Source organism: Theropithecus gelada, chromosome 4 (assembly GCF_003255815.1).
Source record: "Theropithecus gelada isolate Dixy chromosome 4, Tgel_1.0, whole genome shotgun sequence".
NCBI lineage: Eukaryota > Metazoa > Chordata > Mammalia > Primates > Cercopithecidae > Theropithecus > Theropithecus gelada.
In genome coordinates, this window is record NC_037671.1 from 126,098,423 (window position 1) to 126,117,205 (window position 18,783).

The 18,783-nt window shown below is 40.4% G+C and overlaps 1 protein-coding gene across 10 annotated transcripts in view; it reads left to right on the forward strand.

Annotated features, from left to right (window-relative positions):
• The window catches only part of PDE10A (phosphodiesterase 10A), a 337,758-nt gene that overhangs the window by 61,142 nt on the left and 257,833 nt on the right, over positions 1 to 18,783 (forward strand). Inside the window, exon 3 of one of the 10 annotated variants that reach the window (XM_025382251.1) lies at positions 128 to 253. The exons of 8 other annotated variants lie outside the window; for them this stretch is intronic. The gene's annotated coding sequence lies outside the window, so the exon portion shown is untranslated. Of the gene's footprint in view, positions 1 to 127; positions 254 to 4,623; positions 5,229 to 18,783 lie in introns of those variants that run through there. One more of the 10 variants, XM_025382254.1, reaches the window with a different exon arrangement.

Consider the following 18,783-nt stretch of genomic DNA (forward strand, 5'->3'; position numbering starts at 1 on the left):
CCGTGTTTGCCAGGATGGTCTCGATCTCCTGACCTCATGATCTGCCCGCCTCAGCCTCCCAAAGTGCTGGGATTACAGGTGTGAGCCCCCGCGCCCAGCCTGTTTTGTTTTTTAATATGGGTTCCAGAAGCATGGAAACAATGTCAAGGATTGGCAGGAGTCACAGATGAAAGAAAGGAAGCCAGCTTGTGGACTGCTGTAGAGAGAGATGATGAAGGCTTAAATTCAGGCAGAGGAGATGGAAAGAGAACAGGTATGAGCAAAATGAAGCAATGAAATTTCATAAGACATATTCCCGTGATGAAATGTAATGAATGAGGCAACGAAGGGGGTTCAGAAGAGCTACCACACTTCTAATTTGGTGACTGGAGAGTTGTTTGTAATACAGTTTGAGAATAGAGAAAGTTTATTGTTTTGTTTTCTAACTGTCCAGCTTTCTGTGTAGGAATTATTCACTTGAAAAACTCAAACAATGTGGAAAGTCTTCAAAGTAAGCTAAGAAATTCCACCACCCACATAAGACCCTGTTAATTTTTTTCCTCTACATTGAAAGCCACATGTGTGTGTAATGATCATCTTAAACAGAACGGTACCCTTAGCAGCTTCCTTTTGGGTTTAGTAACATAGCGCAAGCAGCCCTCCAGCCTTCCACTGAAGCACCTAAGAGATCTGCTTTACACCTTAGTGTAAAAGGGTAAGTTGTATCCCATTCCATGTAGGAGGCTTCCGGTTATTTCTTTATATCTACTTTTACAAGTAATGTTATCCAGGACGCTCTTGTGTAGCTATCTCTGTATGCTTTTGACAGTATAGTGGCCAGGCGCGGTGGCTCAAGCCTGTAATCCCAGCACTTTGGGAGGCCGAGACGGGCGGATCACGAGGTCAGGAGATCGAGACCTTCCTGGCTAACCCGGTGAAACCTCGTCAAAAAAAAAAAAAAAAAAAAAAAAAGACAGTATAGTAACCCCTTTTTTTTTTTTTTTTTTTTGAGAGTAAGTGGAGTCTTGTGCATGTAGCTTCTCAGGTAACTTGTGGACACTCATGTGGGCATGTCAGCTAGTCAGCCGGACCAGAAGGGGCTGATGTCAGCTACTCAGCTGTACCAGGAGGATGAACTGGAGCTGAGTATTTGTAAGGTATCAAAATGTGAATGGTGCTTGAAACTATGGTCAATGATTCACTTATTGGAAGTATTTATGGCAGGGTGGGGGGTCTGCTGTTTGCCAGGTGCTGTATTATCCTTGGAGATACAATGGTCCCTAACCTCCCAGCGCTTTACTGCAGACCCATGAAGACAATTAAATGGATAGTCATAAAGAAATTTACTGTTAAGAGTTTACTGACAAAATACATTTGCTGATAAAGATTACAAATGAGAAGAAATGGGTGCTAGGATAGAACCTAAGTTTTAGACTTGGTGGCAGAGGAAGACCTCCCTGTTTCTTTGTTATATATTTTTCTTGGTGAATCCTAAGTATTTTCTTTATGTGTGTGTCTGATTGTTACATTTTCTATGTGTCCTAGAAAGAGCATGATTTGTAAGCATTGGGTTAGACAAGTGGAAATAGCTCCAGTTTGTATGATCAGTCCCGTGGTTTTCGTTCCTGTTTCAGCAGATTGAGGGCGAGCATTCAGTTGTTGCATATATCACCTTTTATTCATCCATTCCCTAGTGGATACATATTTAAGTTAGTGCCGATTTTTTGTCATTGTAAAAAATACCAACTTCAGAAATAACACATACGTCATTGAACTTGCCCCCTTTCTCTCCATTGTCAATACCATTGGGGTCATCGTGCCTTTGACTATGGTGCAGTCGCTCTGTGCACGGGACACAGAGCATGGGCCCTCCCCAGAGGCCTCACTGGGACACTGCCCCCTCCTAGATTCTCGGCGGGGCCTTTCACCTGAGCCACTTAGGAGAGACTTAAAGGGTACCTCAGGAAATAACAATATATCTTAAGAACCGAATGCTTTCTGGAAGACTTTCCTCTATTACTCAGAAGCCTTTTATTATGGCTATTTCCTATGTTTTCACTATGGTGCCTTTCAACTACAAAATGAATTGTTAGAAGTGTCATTTTTGCTGTTAAATGTTATTTCTCTGATTCTACGTTTTCACTCTTTCCTGCTTACAAACATGTGTGTTACAGTGGCCTTGACCTTATATGGCTAAAGGACAATGCTAAAATATGATAAAGCACCAGTGAGTTTTTAAAGAGTTGCTAGGGGATAGAACTGCAGACGTCTCCTGCAGAGGTTCCTCAACATGACTGGATGATAGAATCGTATGGAGGAGCTTCATGGCCCCTAGTCTACGCTTACTGATGCAGAATCTTTGGACAATATAGTTTCTAAAAGATGCCCATAGCTTGTCAAAGTTGGTTCCAGATATATTTGAAAAGAATGTGTGCATCATTAGTAACTACTTTTCCTGTTGTTTTTAAAATAAAACATATTTTCACTTCTTATTTTCCCCTCTTCTAAAATTTAACCTAATTTTGCTTTCATATTGTGGGGAAAAGAACTTCTGATGTTACATGAAGAAAATGTAATACAAACTAGGTTAGATTTTATGTAGTCTGTCTAGCATAGACCAATAATTATTGCCAACAGGACAGAATGGGACGAAATGTTGCAGTGGTAGATGAGGCTCTTCAGTGATAGTACTCTTTGTTTTTAGGGACTTTGAGAGGAGGCTGTCTACTTACAAACCCATCAAGTAGGTAGGCATGAGGAACCCTCCTGAGCCTCACACCTGTACAAGATATGATTTAGGACCGCTGGATTTTTGGGGGCTTGATCTTTTTATCATATGGGTGCCCTACTTATGGAAAAGAATACAAAAGTACCTTACGTTTTCAAATTTCCCAAAAACATGATAATGTGAACTCATCGCTGAGGTCATTCCCAGGACCTTGGAAGGGGCCTGTCCACATGCTGGGCCCTAAAACTTAGCTTCCTGCCCAAAAATGCTGTTCCCACTCAGTTTCTACAGTGACTGAAATTGCACATGTGGAAGGGCACTCTGGTGCTACATTTCTTTCTCTGGAATCGAAGTTCCCCTGGGAGAGACTGAAAGGAGACATGTGGATTATTCCCCAGAGCCCACTCGCATGGGCTGGTAGCTGCCTCCTAGGGCACTTGGTTGAGAAAGAGGCATGAGAAAGATTGGGGTGGGCCAAGGCCCACCTCTGCCTGAGTTTGCAGCATGCCTTACTTGATTGATTTATGGCCCCACTTTCTGCTGTCACTGTCCAAGCCCACGGAGGATGCTGAGGCTGGGGGCTAGTGAAAAGAGAAACGGACAGTGGGACCGTGGAGAAAAGGACTGAATGAAAAGACTCTGACCCAAGGACAAACTTACTAACCTGTTTTGCTTAGTATATCCTGATCTTAGTGTCTGTTTTAAATATATTGGTTACAAAAAGGATTTTTCCCATGGCTTTCTGTCATCTAGCATAGAACAATAATTGTTGCCAACAGGACAGGGTGGGATGAGATGTTGCGGTGGTAGATGAGGCTCTTCTGTTATGGGACTCTTTATTTTTAGGGGCTTTGAGAGGAGGCTACCTAATTATAAACTATAATTAATTAATTGGATAGGCATGGGGGACCCTAATGATTCTTTAATGTACCTAAGAGCAAATAAATGAAAATTTCAGAAAGCAAAAGAGAACCTCCCTGACTAATCTATGTAAATTTTGAGAAACACTAAGTAGTTACCTGTTAGCAAGTTCTTAACATGAAAACTTTAGGGGGCTGTGGCACCTAAAGACTAGGAAATCTTGAAAATAATTACTCTGTGAAAGGAATTTAAAGGACAGGGCAATTGGATCTTAAAAGTATGGGAGTCTACCGGTTCTTTCATTTATCTACCTCATAGGGCTGGTATAAGTATTTCATATTACAATGTCACTAAGTCACATAAAACACTGCGTAGTACACAGCAGGCACTCAATAAATGTTAGCAAATTATGTGTAATATAAAACTGTAAAAAATGTAATTGTTATATTTGGGTAGCTAGAGAAAAAATACTTTAATCATATTATATTAGTCCATTTTCACACTGCTGATAAAGGCATACCCAAGACTGGGAAGAAAACGTGGTTTAATTGGACTTTCAGTTCCATGTGGCTGGGGAGGCCCCAGAATCATAGCAGTAGGTGAAAGACACTTCTTACATGGTAGTAGCAAAAGAAAAAATGAAGAAGAAGCAAAAGTGGAAACCCCTGAAAAACCCATCAGATTTCATGAGACTCATTCTCTATCATGAGAGTAGCATGGGAAAGACCAGCTTGGGAAAGACCAGCTCCCATGATTCAATGATCTCCCCCTGGGTCCCACCCACAACACTTGGGAATTCTGGGAGATACAATTCACGTTGAGATTTGGGTGGGGACACAGCCGAACCATATAACATATTTAAACCTTTGAGCACTGGACTTAGCTAATCTTGCTTCCAGCATCAGATATGTTTAAAGAATTCGGTGCTTATTTGTGAGTCAGGAATGGAGGGAAGAGAGCAGGAGCAATTTTTGAAAATACTACTGTCTGACTTTGCTTGATACAATCATGTCAGAGTAGTTAAAAGGAATTTAGCAGGTCCTTCAGGTCCTGCTGAGGGCAATTACCTTGTGTCCTTGATAAAGCAGTCTCAAGGCCATTATACAGCACATACTGTGGGAGTGAAAGGCTGCTGAGGACAGCTGCAGATGTAAATCTGCCGGTGGGAAAGCTCAGTGAGACGCAGAGAGAAACATCAAGCGAGGAAGTTAATACCGGAAAAGATGGCTGGATGCTGCTGGGGTGAAAGTGAGCAAGGAAAAGGCTTGGCTGTGCAACAGTGAAGAAATATATGCTAGCCTGTACATGGAAGGACACATTAGAACATTGATGTGCCTGTGTGTATATGCGTGTGCAGCCACACACACACAATTTGGTTTCTTGAACAGAAAGAAGCAAGCGTTCTCAAAAGACAACCCACTTTCTCATTGGGTTCAGTTGGACTCTGAGCTTCAAAGCTGACTTTACAGAGAACTCATTCACTCCATTTTCCTGGACAATCGTCCTTCAGAGCCCTGCCCTGGCCGGCCACACTCCCTCTCCCGGGTGGTGAGCGTCTTGGAAGGGCTGCAGCCTGTTTTGGCAGTGTGTCCCCACCATGCAGCCCTGAAAAACGAGTGAGTCTTCTGTGGTTCGTGGGATCCTCGGTGGAGGAGTGAAGGTGATTATAATGTGTCAGATTCTCATTTGGGGTGGGAAGTGTTGATTTGACAGAGATGAAAGCCTTTGGCTGGGGAGGGGTGTGTGAGGTGCGGTGTGGTGAGGATTCCCGGGTCGGACTGTGATGTCAGTGGCGCCGGAGGGAACAGCTTGGACTCAGCCTTGAGCAGTTGGAATCTGTTAGGAGGGCAGTTGGCCAATCCTAGGCCTGAGAGTTGGGCAATGGGAGACCCCATCAGTGTGTCACCTTTGCCTCCAGGTAGAAAGAAAGTAATCTAAGGATGTGTGCAAGACTGCGTTCCTAGGCAAGTCTGTGTAACTGATGCCAAACTGGGGAGGAAGGCTGTGGAGGAGGCCGTGGAGGCCCGCTCACCAGCTCTGTACTGTTGGCCAGAGACGCACTCCCACTCCTGCCTGTGACGCAGCAGTTGACGGTTAACTGGTATGGCAACATTATATGGTGAGGAGGGTGCTTGCTTGCTCATATGATAATAACAAAAATATTCATGAAGTTCTTACTGTTTTACCAGGTAATCTATTAGCACTGTTTAAAGACCCTGAGGTGCTCTAAGAAGCTTTATGATACTAAAATGTAACTGAGGCATACCGTATATTTTCCTAATTGACACGGGTTAAGTGATGGAAACAGTGACTCTAGGGGTTCCTCTGACTTTTCATTACTCCAAGAAGTCAGGAGAGAGACTGGTGAGCAAATGAAAACTAAAACTGAAATTTGCCAGAAGGAAGCTTCGGAAAGGGTAGTACTGAAGAAGAGAAAACTATACAGGCACTCTGCATTTGTGCAACAGAGAAAGAGTCATCCCTATTGCAAGGGAGTGAGTTGAATTGAGCAAGGACTGTGCATAAAGATTTGTTTGCCTTGTAAAGGTGAAGGCTTACGTTTTGTGTCTGCTTCGTCTTGTTTGCTTGTTTTAGTGTGCTTTTGTTTTCAGCAAAGCATTTACTGTTTGCCAGAAATGCTGGCAGTCACAGTAGTGGAGGAGTTGGCATCCAATTCATTAGGATTATTTCCTTTACAATTCCTTCACAGCTGTCTTATGGCAACTCTGAAATTACCAGTGGGAGATAGATTAGAATATATGAGAATGTCTAACTTAGAGTTAAGGCTGATCTGGAAGTACTAATAGTAGGACTGCTTCTCACCTCTTCTGAAGGACCGGAAAGGGAGTCTGCGTAGGGTAGAAAAGAGAAAAGAGAGCATTCCATAGAGAAAACTGGACATGTACAAGGAGCCAGAAGTCCTGACCCCATCCCCTCATCTTACAGAAGGCAGGTCCATAGCCAGCCTCCCAGCGGTTGGCAGGAGTGGGCCCTCCAGGTCCCAATGCAGAGCTATTAGTTTTAAATTTTCCTAATTTATTTGAAAATTTATAAGAGTAATGGATTTTTTTCTTTGAAAATTAGTTTGTGATTCTACCTATTGTATGAGTTTAATAGAAGAACCCAAGGAACCGTTTATTAATTGCCATGTTCCAGATGGCATATTAAGAATTTGATGTGCATTATCCTTATTCGTCTTCATGATAATCCTTATAAGATTGATACTATTATTATCACCATTTTACAGATCTGAACCTTAGGATAAGTCCATTGCCCAAGGTCACACAGTAGGGGCCACACCATTTGAACCCTGATTGTAAAGAAAGGTATGAACTCCCATTTTTCATGATATGAAACAACTTCTGTACAAGTGTTTTAAGTTTAGAAAATTTTTTTTTTCTTTTTCTTTTTCTTTTTTTTGAGATGGAGTCTCGCTCTGTCGCCCAGGCTGGAGTGCAGTGGCGCGATCTTGGCTCACTGCAAGCACCGCCTCCTGGGTTCACGCCATTCTCCTGCCTCAGCCTCCCAAGTAGCTGGGACTACAGGCGCCGCCACCATGCCCGGCTAATTTTTTGTATTTTTAGTGGAGACGGGGTTTCACTGTGGTCTCGATCTCCTGACCTTGTGATCCGCCCACCTTGGCCTCCCAAAGTGCTGGGATTACAGGCGTGAGCCACCGCGCCCGGCCAAGTTTAGAAAATTTTAAAGACAGATTTGCTAAAAATGCCTTTCCTTTCTTCTCTTTTTGAAAAAATTGCTTATGTGTTGCATGTAACTCTTAAACATTCTGTTTTTAAGATCTCCTTGATATTGTTGGTGCTCCCTCTCTCTAAGATCTGTTAATAAGAAGAATAGAAATTAGATACTATTAGTAAAGTATACTTCCAAACTTTGTAGCGATAAATTCCACCATTCTCAGATATACTTAAGTAACTGCTAAGATGTATGTTGGTATTGTAAAACCTAATCGGCAAACTGACAGGTTTGGGGTTTTTTTCCTCAACAAAAAAGTAAGTGGAAAAAGACTCTCTTAAAATTAGAGTTGTGAGTGGTTTGTTGTCTTGACTCGTGGCATTGAGCGCCTCAGGTGAGCAGAGACCAAAGTGTGACCTGTGCTAGTGGAGCTCTTGTTGCCGTGTTTTGTTCACAGGGAGACAAGTTCGACCTCAGTCTTACATGTGGGTCACACACAGCTGACCTCAGATTGCCATTTCTTTTCTTTTCCATTTTACCAGCCTCACAGTCTTTTTTCTGTTACTTTCCATTTACATTCCTTATATAAGTGGGACTTAAGGGCCTATGAAGGACACACAAAAACTGTGAGTAAACCTAGTATCATCCAGCTTTTCTCCTGTCTGTGGCAGTTTGATGTTGCTGAGATGTTGTCCATAGCCATTAAGCTATCTGGAAAAGAATTAACTGGAACATGTAAAGTAGTCATCCCGTTTCTAAAGTGAGTTTGTTTTTTTCTGTCCTGTAAAATGCATATAAGTCTTTGTTTGTGTGCTACGTTTGGACATATTTGAGGGAGTATTTCCTTCTATTTATTGGTCACATTTAATATCATGCATATGTCACTTTAACAATCAGCCCAGTTAGCCTAAAGGGAGAAACCATTTTTGTGACCAAAACCTGAGTTTTACATAGGAAAATGCTTGGGTGCAAATACAGCCAAAGACTCATCGGCTTACTTTTCTACATACGATTTGAGAATTGAGATAACTTTGTGACTAGTTCTCCTTGAAAACCTGATTTGGCTTTTAGTACTGTATATTAGAAGAAAGTGAGTATAAAAAAACTTAATCCACAAGATAATTTTCTTAATCCATGGTCTGTATGTGTGGGTTTATCATGTATTTATTTATGTAACAGATTTCAGGTGTCTACTATGTGCCAAGAACTTTTTTAGGAATTGGGAATACAGCAGTGAAGGTACAGATTAAAATAAAATCACTTTCCTCCGGGATACCTGCATTAAAGGAGAGGAGGGATAAGACAGAAATAAATCAGGAAAATATGTGGTGTGTCAGATTGCTGGTAAGCATTATGGAGAAAAAGCAGTGAAGGGCAGTTACCATTTTAATTAACATGGGCAGGGAAGGCTGCACCAAGAAGGTAAAATTTGAGCAAAAATTTAGAGCAGGTGAGCCAGACAGACAGCTGGTAACAAGTTTCAAGCAGAAGGAAGAAAGAGCAATTGCAAAAATGCGGCCTCAGAATATGGCTGGCATATGTGGAGGCACTGCAAGGAGGCCATGTCAGTAGAGGAGGAGAGCAAAGTTCTCCTAGGATATTCAGGACCCCATGAAGGATTTTGTCTGCTCTCTGAGTAAGACAGGAGGAAACTGAAGAGTTTGTTTATTTATTCACTTACATATTTTTTTGAGACAGGGTCTCACTCTGTTGCCCAGGCTGACAGCAGTGGAGCGATCATGGCTCCTTGCAGCCTCGACCTCCTGGGCTCAAGCAGTCCTCCCACTTCAGCCTCCCAAGTAGCTGGGACTACAGGTGTGTGCCACCACACCCAGCTCATTTTAAAAAATTTTTTATAGAGAAGGGGTCTTGCTATGTTGCCCAGCGTGGTCTGGAACTGCTGGACTCAGGTGATCCTCTCACCTCAGCCACCAGAGGTGCTGGGATTACAGGTAAAACCACGGCACCTGGTTCATTGAAGAGTTTTAAGGAGAGAAGTGACCTGATCTGACTTCCTAAGATCACTGTGACTACTGTGTTGAGAATTGACTGTAGGAGAAAAAGGGCAGACACAGGGAGACAAGTTAGGAGGCCAGTGGCCAACCCAGGCAAGGGCTGGTAGACGCAGTAGACTGGATGAGAAATGAAAGCATTGTGGATACTTTTTCAGGGTACGGCCAACAGGATTTCCTGATGTATTAGCTGTAAGGTAGGAGAGAAAGATGCCAATGATGGCTTCAGGGTTTCAGCCTTGATGGAAGAATGGAGGATCAGTTTTAGGAAGAAAATCAGGTGTTTGGTTTTGGCCATTTCTGTGGTCTGAATATTTGTCCTCCCTCAGCCCTGAATTCATATGTTGAACATCATCACCAAGATAGATGGTATTAGAATGTGGGGCCTTTGGGAGGTGGTCAGGCCATGAGGGCTCCACCCTGAGAATGGGATTAATTAATGCTCTGATAAGAGGCCCCAAAGACCTCTTTCCCCTTCAGCCATGTGCACACACAGAAAGGCTCATCCATGAAGAAGGGGCCTTCGCCAGATGCTGAGTCTACTGGTGCTTTGATCTTGGACTTCCACCCTTCAGAACTGTGAAAAATCAGTTTCTGTTGTTCTTAGATTACCCAATCTAAGGTGTTTTGTTACAACAGTCTGAAAGGACCAAGACAGACATATTAGTTGGAGATAACGGAGTAGGTTTTTGGCTGTATAATAACAGAAGTCTGGGTGTAAGTTTATTAAAATAAGGACTGATTTTCATTTGAGGCCCTGATAATGGAACATGGGCAAGCATTTCATGGGTATGTCACATGTTCAATTTCATTCATTTAAATGGACTAGAACAATGAAATGATAATAATTTAATTTTGGTCATTCTACAGGCCTGTCTTTATTAGCTTTGCAGATGTCCATCTGTGTGATAATTGAGCCAATTTTCTTAACTCTATAATATAGCCAAAGGCTTCCAGCCATCTTTTCTGTAACAGTGATGTTGCCCAACTTTGGTGGGGAGGCAGGTTAGTTTGACTCCCAGGAGAGGACTAATCCAGAGACAAGTAGGCTAGCAAAGGACGGACTGAGGCTAGGGCAGGTGAGCTGCAGGGCTGGCCCCTAAAGTCGCTGGCTAGGGCTTAAGGGAGCCATTTCCATATGGCTGGACCTGGGCCTTAAACCCAGTGATGGCCGGGATTGCCAGGCTCCTGCAGTCCAAAGAATCTGGGTTTCAGAATCGACTCACTTTGTTCAAATTCCAGCTTTGCCAATCACTTAGATACATGAGTTTGACAAAGTTACTTCTCTGAACTTTGGTTTCTTCACCTGTAGATTGGGGATAATCATAATTCTTGATCTGATCTTGTTTACCACACCAGACTTACCTCCTGCCATCCTTTTTTTTTTTTTTTTTTTGAGACGGAGTCTCGCTCTGTCGCCCAGGCTGGAGTGCAGTGGCCAGATCTCAGCTCACTGCAAGCTCCGCCTCCCGGGTTCCCACTATTCTCCTGCCTCAGCCTCCCGAGTAGCTGGGACCACAGGCGCCGCCACCTCGCCCGGCTAATTTTTTGTGTTTTTAGTAGAGACGGGGTTTCGCCGTGTTAGCCAGGATGGTCTCGATCTCCTGACCTTGTGATCCGCCCGTCTCGGCCTCCCAAAGTGCTGGGATTACAGGCTTGAGCCACCGCGCCCGGCCCCTGCCATCCTTTTAAGTGTCCTTTTTAACATTATGCACGTGAGTATATGGTTCTTTGGCTTGGCACAAATTACCATCGCGTTGCATGTCCTTTCTGTTCTTGGCGATGCTAAATTTGCTCACTAGGTTCAGATGGAGTCTGCCAGATGTCTCCACCAGAAAGGCGTCATTTCTCTTTTGTGATGAGTAATCCATGGAATGATTCTTTGAGAGCTTGTGAATATCTATTTCTCAACACCCTGTCATTCAGTGGTTTTACTGTTCATTGATGATCTTGGCCGGAATTATTGCTTTGGGGCTTAGAAAATGATGATTTTTGAATGAATTCTGCTATTCTGTCTGTATTTACAGCTAGAATTCTTCTGAGAGAAAAGGACTTCCCTCACTCTGCTCCCACTTTTTCGTTCTGCTTCACTTTGGGTATCATGAAGGACCCATGGATTCCTTTTCTAGTCAGTATTCTAATACGTTACCGTGTCTATCCTTTTTTATATTTAATGTGTTATAATCTATTGCTGTATTTATTATTTCCAGTCCTCAGATTACCCAGATTTGGCCAAAATGCATTCTTTCAAACATTTTCTTACTGTATTTCCTATGTCTTTATTAGTCTCAGAAACAGTCGCTCTCTTCGCACATTTCCCTTATTTACTTTGTATGTTCCTATTTCAGACCTGGAATCAGCCACTTCTCCAGGGAACTCTGGTTCTGTTCAGTGTGAAATGGTATTTAGTAGCTAAGACTTGAGCGCTAGATGTGCGCATTGCAACTTGGATGTTATTCCTTCTAGGCCTTGACAGTGGATAAAGCTAGGAAATGTATACTTAAATGATGACTTATAATGCTATCTCCAATTCAAATCCAGTATCGTAGGGTTCTTCCTAATTTTTATAAAACAATATTATACAAAGTAATTGGCATAGAAAGCAATTATTAGAAAACTTATACATCACAAATTAGTATGATTAAGAATGTTGTCATATGGTGCAGGTTTTAATATTGGTTATTTAGCTCACCTACAATAATTTATTTTGTGCGCTATGCCTGAACAAGGAATCTGAGCAAAGTTTTCAGTCTTCGGAATTTTGACTGGATTTTGCGTCCTTAACATACTCAGAATGACCCACATACCACATAATATTAGTAAGTGTCCTTACAAGGCAGATAGTTTAGAATATCATCATTTAAAAATATCTTAGCAAGTTATAATAAAATATCTTTATTATAAAACATAAAGATTTACTAGAAAACTTTAAATAAATTGAAATGTGACTAATGTAATGTCTCAGTATTAGCAGTAGATTTTGCTGATGGAATGGCCAATATATGCAATTTTCATTGATGGCTCCTTTTTAAGGTTTTTTTTGTAGTACCCCATATTTGTACTGCTTTTGATCATACCAGAATACCGACTCATGCCATCAACTTTCTTAGCTAGGACATTTTGAACTTTTTTTTTTCCCATTATACTTTAAGTTCTGGGATACATGTGCAGAACATGCAGGTTTGTTACATAGGTATACACTAACCATGGTGGTTTGCTGCGCCCATCAACCCGTCATCTACATTAGGTATTTCTCCTAATGCTATCTCCCTTAACCCTCTTCCCCCCAACAGGCCCCCATGTGTGATGTTCCCCTCCCTGTGTCCATGCATTCTCATTGTTCAGTTCCCACCTATAAGTGAGAACATGCAGTGTTTGGTTTTCTGTTCCTGTGTTAGTTTGCTGAGAATGATGGTTTCCAGCTTCATCCATGTCCCTGCAAAGGACATGAACGCATCCTTTTTTATGGCTTCATAGTATTCCATGGTGTGTATGTGCCACATTTTCTTTATCCAGTCTATCATTGATGGGCATTTAGGTTGATTCCAAGTCTTTGCTATTGTGAACAGTGCTGCAGTAAACATATGTGTGCATGTGTCTTTATGGTAGAATGATTTATAATCCTTTGGGTATATATCCAGTAATGGGATTGCTGGGTCAAATGGTATTTCTGGTTCTAGATCCTTGAGGAATCATCACACTGTCTTCCACAATGGTTGAACTAATTTACACTCCCACCAGCAGTGTAAAAGCATTCCTGTTTCTCCACATCCTCTCTAGCACCTGTTGTTTCCTGACTTTTTAATGATGGCCATTTTAACTGGCGTGAGATGGTATCTCATTGTGGTTTTGATTTGCATTTCTCTAATGACGAGTGATGATGAGCTTTTTTTCTCGTATGTTTGTTTGGCCGCATAAATGTCTTATTTGGAGAATTGTCTTTTCATATCCTTTGCCCACTTTTTGATGGTGTTGTTTTTTTCTTTTAAATTTGTTTAAATTCCTTGTAGATTCTGGATATTAGCCCTTTGTCAGATGGATAGATTGCAACAATTTTCTGCCATTCTGTAGGTCACCTCTTCACTCCAGTGATAGTTTCTTTTGCTGAGCAGAAGCTCTTTAGTTTACTTAGATCCCATTTGTCAGTTTTGACTTTTGTTGCCATTGCTTTTGGTGTTTTAATCATGAAGTCTTAGCCCATGCCTATGTCCTGAATCGTATTGCCTAGGTTTTCTTCTAGGGTTTGTATGAGTTTAGGTCTTAGGATTAAGTCTCTAATCCATCTTGATTTAGTTTTTATATAAAGTATAAGGAAGGGGTCCAGTTTCAGTTTTCTACATATGGCTAGCCAGTTTTCCCAACATCATTTATTAAATAAGGAATCCTTTCCCCATTGCTTGTTTTTGTCAGGTTTGTCAAAGCTCAGATGGTTGTAGATGTGTTACTTCTGAAGCCTCTGTTCTGTTCCACTATATATATCTGTTTTGGTACCAGTACCATGCTGTTTTGGTTACTATAGCCTTGTAGTATAGTTTGAAGTCAGGTAGTGTGATGCCTCCAGCTTAGCACATTTTGAATTTTTAAGTTTATCATATATATGTAAGGACTTGAATTAAACCAGTGCTGTAGGGAGTGTTTTTGGTATGCTACTATAGCATTTTTGTCTTATGTGTGTTTTAAAATGGATATTTGGTTTTCTGGGATGGACATATAATAGAGCCTTTTAAATAAAAAGCATCGATGAATGAATAGGTCAGCTTTATGGAGTTTTAAGTTTCTTGTAAATGGCATAAAAACCCATTCAAGGCAATGTCAGGTAGATTATATCCTTAATTTATATTGGGCTAAAATACATTCAGCAGCTAATTTAACTTAAAAAAAACAAAAAAACAGCACAACAACACACATGTTTTGAAGAGTTGTTTAAGCTTCATTTTGGGTGTCCCAAGTAGGAGGTGAACTTGCCATTGTCTTTTTGCAAAGACTGCAGAGCAGGGCAGGACCAGGGAGTAATGCTTGCGGAGGTTCAAATCTCTGGTGACCCATTCCATACAACTGTGGTTCTTTTTATTGGGAAACTTGGGTTTTGAAGGGGAGATGGCAGCCGGGACTGACAGATTTTACAATAGTAGAGCAGAATACAGCAAAGCCAGCAGTCAACAAATAATTTCTTTATTGACACCAACTATACAATCATGCTAATTTCATTCCAAGTGCAAAACTTAAACCTCATTCCAGTTTCTGTTTTCGAAGAATAACAGAAGCACAATGAAAATACTTGTCAGAGAAAATGCTTAAAATTCATTTGGCCACTTTTTTTTTTTTTTTTTTTTTGCTGTGAAAGAAAAAGCCCCCTTTGTGCTGGCCATTAGGACTTACAGATATGGCTGCAACACAATTAACTTTTTTCCATGTTACCAAATTTACAGTGAATTACACATGATCTTTTGATTTCCTCTCTTTCATGCCATCCTATGCTCCTCTTTTTTTTTTCCCAATAAAAATACTTCTTCTTTTGCTTTGCTGTTCTCATAATCCAAATGACTAATACAGTACAATGAGAAAGTATCTGGGCAAAGCAACTCCATCTAATTTTCTAATTTATTTTGATTTAAATACTTTGTTAGCTGAGGGGAAATTACATACATATCTATGATGTCATCATGTCAACGTTGTTGTACTTGAGTTAAATGTCTAATTTTTTTTGTTGTTGTTTTTGAGACGGAGTCTCGCTCTGTTGTCCAGGCTGGGGTGCAGTGGTGGAATCTAGGCTCACTGCAAGCTCCGCCTCCTGGGTTCACACCATTCTCCTCCCTCAGCCTCTGGAGTAGCTGGGACTACAGGCGCCTGCCACGACACCCGCCCAATTTTTTTGTATTTTTAGTAGAGAAGGGGTTTCACCATGTTAGCCAGGATGGTCTCCATCTCCTGACCTCGTGATCCGCCCGCCTCGGCCTCCCAAAGTGCTGGGATTACAAGTGTGAGCCACCGCGCCCGGTCAACTTAAGTCATTTTTTAGTATCTACTCAAAACAGATTGTAAATTTAGCATTACATGAAGTAAAAAGGAGGCTGCAGTTTTGCACCTGGCACATAATAAACACTCAAAAGGTGTTTATTGGGTCAAAATGAAAAGCACATACTCTTTATGTTTGCTATGAATTTGCATTATGGTTCAACTTGATTCAGTATATATTTCTACTCTTGTGTCTGCAAGCGGGACTGTGGAAGCAGACGCCTGGGTTTTAATCGAACTTTGCTGCAGACTAGCTGTGCGGCCAGCTATTTAACCTCTCTGCTTCAGTTTCATCCTCTAAAATGGAGGGAATAATACTAATTCTTACCTTATAGAATTTTTGTGAAAAACACATGTGACTACCCCATGAGTGTTAGTTCTTATGACTGCTTTCTTGTAAATCAGTATAACCTGCCCTCTATATTCTATCGCTGAACCTTTTCTAGTCTTCATAAACACTCCTGAAATGGTTTTGCCAATAACTTGCCTCAACCTCAGGTGTGTACAACTGAAAATCCAAATTTTTCAAGTGACATTTGGAAGTATCTGCTGTCCTTTGTACTTTTTATCTCAGTTTGTCATAAGTGAAATAATACAATACGCATATTTAAACTTAACAGTTTGCCTTTTGAAGTATTTTTCCTTAACTCTTTACATTTTTCTTTAAATGAAATTTATATTTAAAGGTAGGGTTTTAAATGTATCTGTGGTTTTTGTTTTGTTTTTTTTTGTTTTTTTTGTTTTTTTAGTGGCTGGTTGGTTAGACTTGTTTAAAATCTGTTCCCTTGCTTTCTAACTTGTTACGTAACCTGCAGTTCATACCATATGCAGATAAGTTATTTAGCCTGGAATATAGACAATTTCATTCTGTGACACTTTTTTCAAATTTATAATTTTTCCCATACATCCATTTGCCTTTCTTCCCTTACTCCAGGAAGGCCTCCTTTCCTTTCTTCTTTCCATCCATTCAGAAACAATCTCTATGCCAGGGACTGTTATGTGTCTGAAGATACATGTAATTAATTTAAAACGTGAATAAATGAATACCCATGCACTCACCAAACCAGCCTCAGAAAATATTAACTTGATTTTCAAAGTTTGAAAAAAGGTTCTAGTGTTCATTTTCATTTTTGATTGTCTTTATTTTACTTAAAGCTAAATGAAAAATAAAGAAATAAAACATTTTTTAAAGTTTTAACCAATGCATTTTAAATATAAAGTAACAAACCTTTAAGAGAACAACTAAAATTGGGGAAATTTCATATTCTCTATTCCATAAGCATGTAGAGGCCATGCATGCTGAGTGCTATAGTGAACACAGCAGGCTGTACGGGACCTTATTCAGCTGATACTCATTGTCTTTTCAAGTCATTTCACCCAATTAACTTTTCCCCTGTACCTTGCTTGTAAACAGAATTGGAAGCTATCTAAAAGCCTGTAATATTTTGCACGCTCTGTATGTTTGCAATTGATGAAATTTTATTTTTTGGACTTCAGCAGTTTGTACAGACATGTACAAGTGAGCTTGTATATGTTAGCAATATATTAATCTGTGTTAACTGTGTTAGTTTTGTGGCCATGGCTGATTTGAAAAGAACTGGTTTCTTAATGCTTTCATTGGGTGGTAGAATATTTGGAAAATAAAGATACTTAAAGAGACTTTTATGAATATTTATTTTAAATATTTGTTGAGTACTTCCTGTGTATTAGGGCTATGCTAGAGTCTTAACATTACTTACCTCATTTAACATTCACAAAAACTGCATAGTGTAGGTGGGGAAATTGTCCGGACAGAGGTTACATTAATAAGTGATAGATTAGAGATTTAAGCTCACACCTGTCTGCTCCCAGAACTCATGTTTTCTTCACTATACTAGTATTTCAGATGTGGATTTCATGAACTGTAACATCATATTTTCTTAAAATGGCAGATGAATATAGGTTTTCCCCCTTTTTATGGAATATATCTGAAAGTACTGACTTGATAGCAGGGGACAAAGTAAAATCATAAAGCTCACTTTAGGAGCAGTGGCTCATGCCTATAATCCCAGCACTTTGGGAGGCCAAGGCAGGCAGATCACCTGAGGTTGGGAGTTCGAGACCAGCCTGACCAACATGGTGAAACCCCATCTCCACTAAAAATACAAAAATTAGCCGGGCATGGTGGCGCATTACTGTAATCCCAGCTACTTGGGAGGCTGAGGCAGGAGAATCGCTTGAACCCAGGAGGTGGAGGTTGCAGTGAGCCAAGATCACACCATTGCACTCCAGCCTGGGCAAAAAGAGCAAAATTCCATCTCAAAAAGAAAAAAAAAAATTCTTACTTTATTTCCCTCACTTTCCAACAGTTTACTACCACCCCCAAGATAATTTTTTTCTAATATTAAGATGGGGAAGGAAAGTATTTTCACCTAGTGTCAATTTTAAGAATAACTTAGTTTGAAAGGTATAGACATATAGTTATACATATCAATTTTTTTAGAGCGGTATTTACCAGCATTATAAATTACCTTAAGAACAGAAGATACATTTCTTATTGATGATAGGGAAAATATAAAGACTAATACTAGTTAAAATAGAAGAGAGTCATCTAGTTTTATTGGAGTGGTAACAAAAACAAAATTTAAAGCAAGCATTGTAATGAATCTTGGTTTTGGTTGCTAGATCTCTGAGCCCTCCATACCAATGACAGTCAGCAATGTTTTCTGAATGTTTCTGTGTGCAGGGACCTTTATGAGGTGTTCAACCTCATCTAACCTCTGTGGTTTGTAGCTTGAATTTTAAAAGGCCAAAAATAATGGTTGTTCTTTCCTGGAAGACATATGAAAATTATGTGTTGCATTCTTTTTTTTCTAACAGTAATTTCCCAAAGTCCTTATACCTTATTTCTGCTATCCTGTCAATCAGGTAAATAGGAAAAAAAAAATTCATATCTGACATTTAGAGAAATCCCCCAAATATTGGGTGGGTCTGGAATTTGCTAATTGCTAGGTTTCTTCTGCTTTAACTTAATGAAACATGCAATGATTAAATTTTCTATCGGTACTGCTAGTGCTAATAAGATGAAACAATGAATTAAATGAGAAACTCCTTTGTCTATTCAGGGAATACATGCTAAAATTTTACAGCAAAAAATAACTTACCCCCATCTAGTACCCAAGAACCTAAGGAAATTACTCATTTTGTTTTCCGTAAACTGCTGCTGTGCATGAGACACGTATTAAATTTCAATTTGAGAGCTGGGTTTTGGTATGTAACTTTCTCCTTGTATCGTTCTAATTGCCTTCTCCCCGTATATACTTTCAGAAAATTTATGTTCCTCCCGTGTTTACTTCTTTCTTTGATTCCTCCACCCGCATCTTCTATGCATTGACCTGTTCCACGGATATTTACTGTCTTCTTTGTTCCACATGCAGGTGGTATGATGAGAACAAACAGGACAAAATCTCTGCCCTCCAGAAACTCACATTCCACGCACCGTTCTACTCTCTGCTT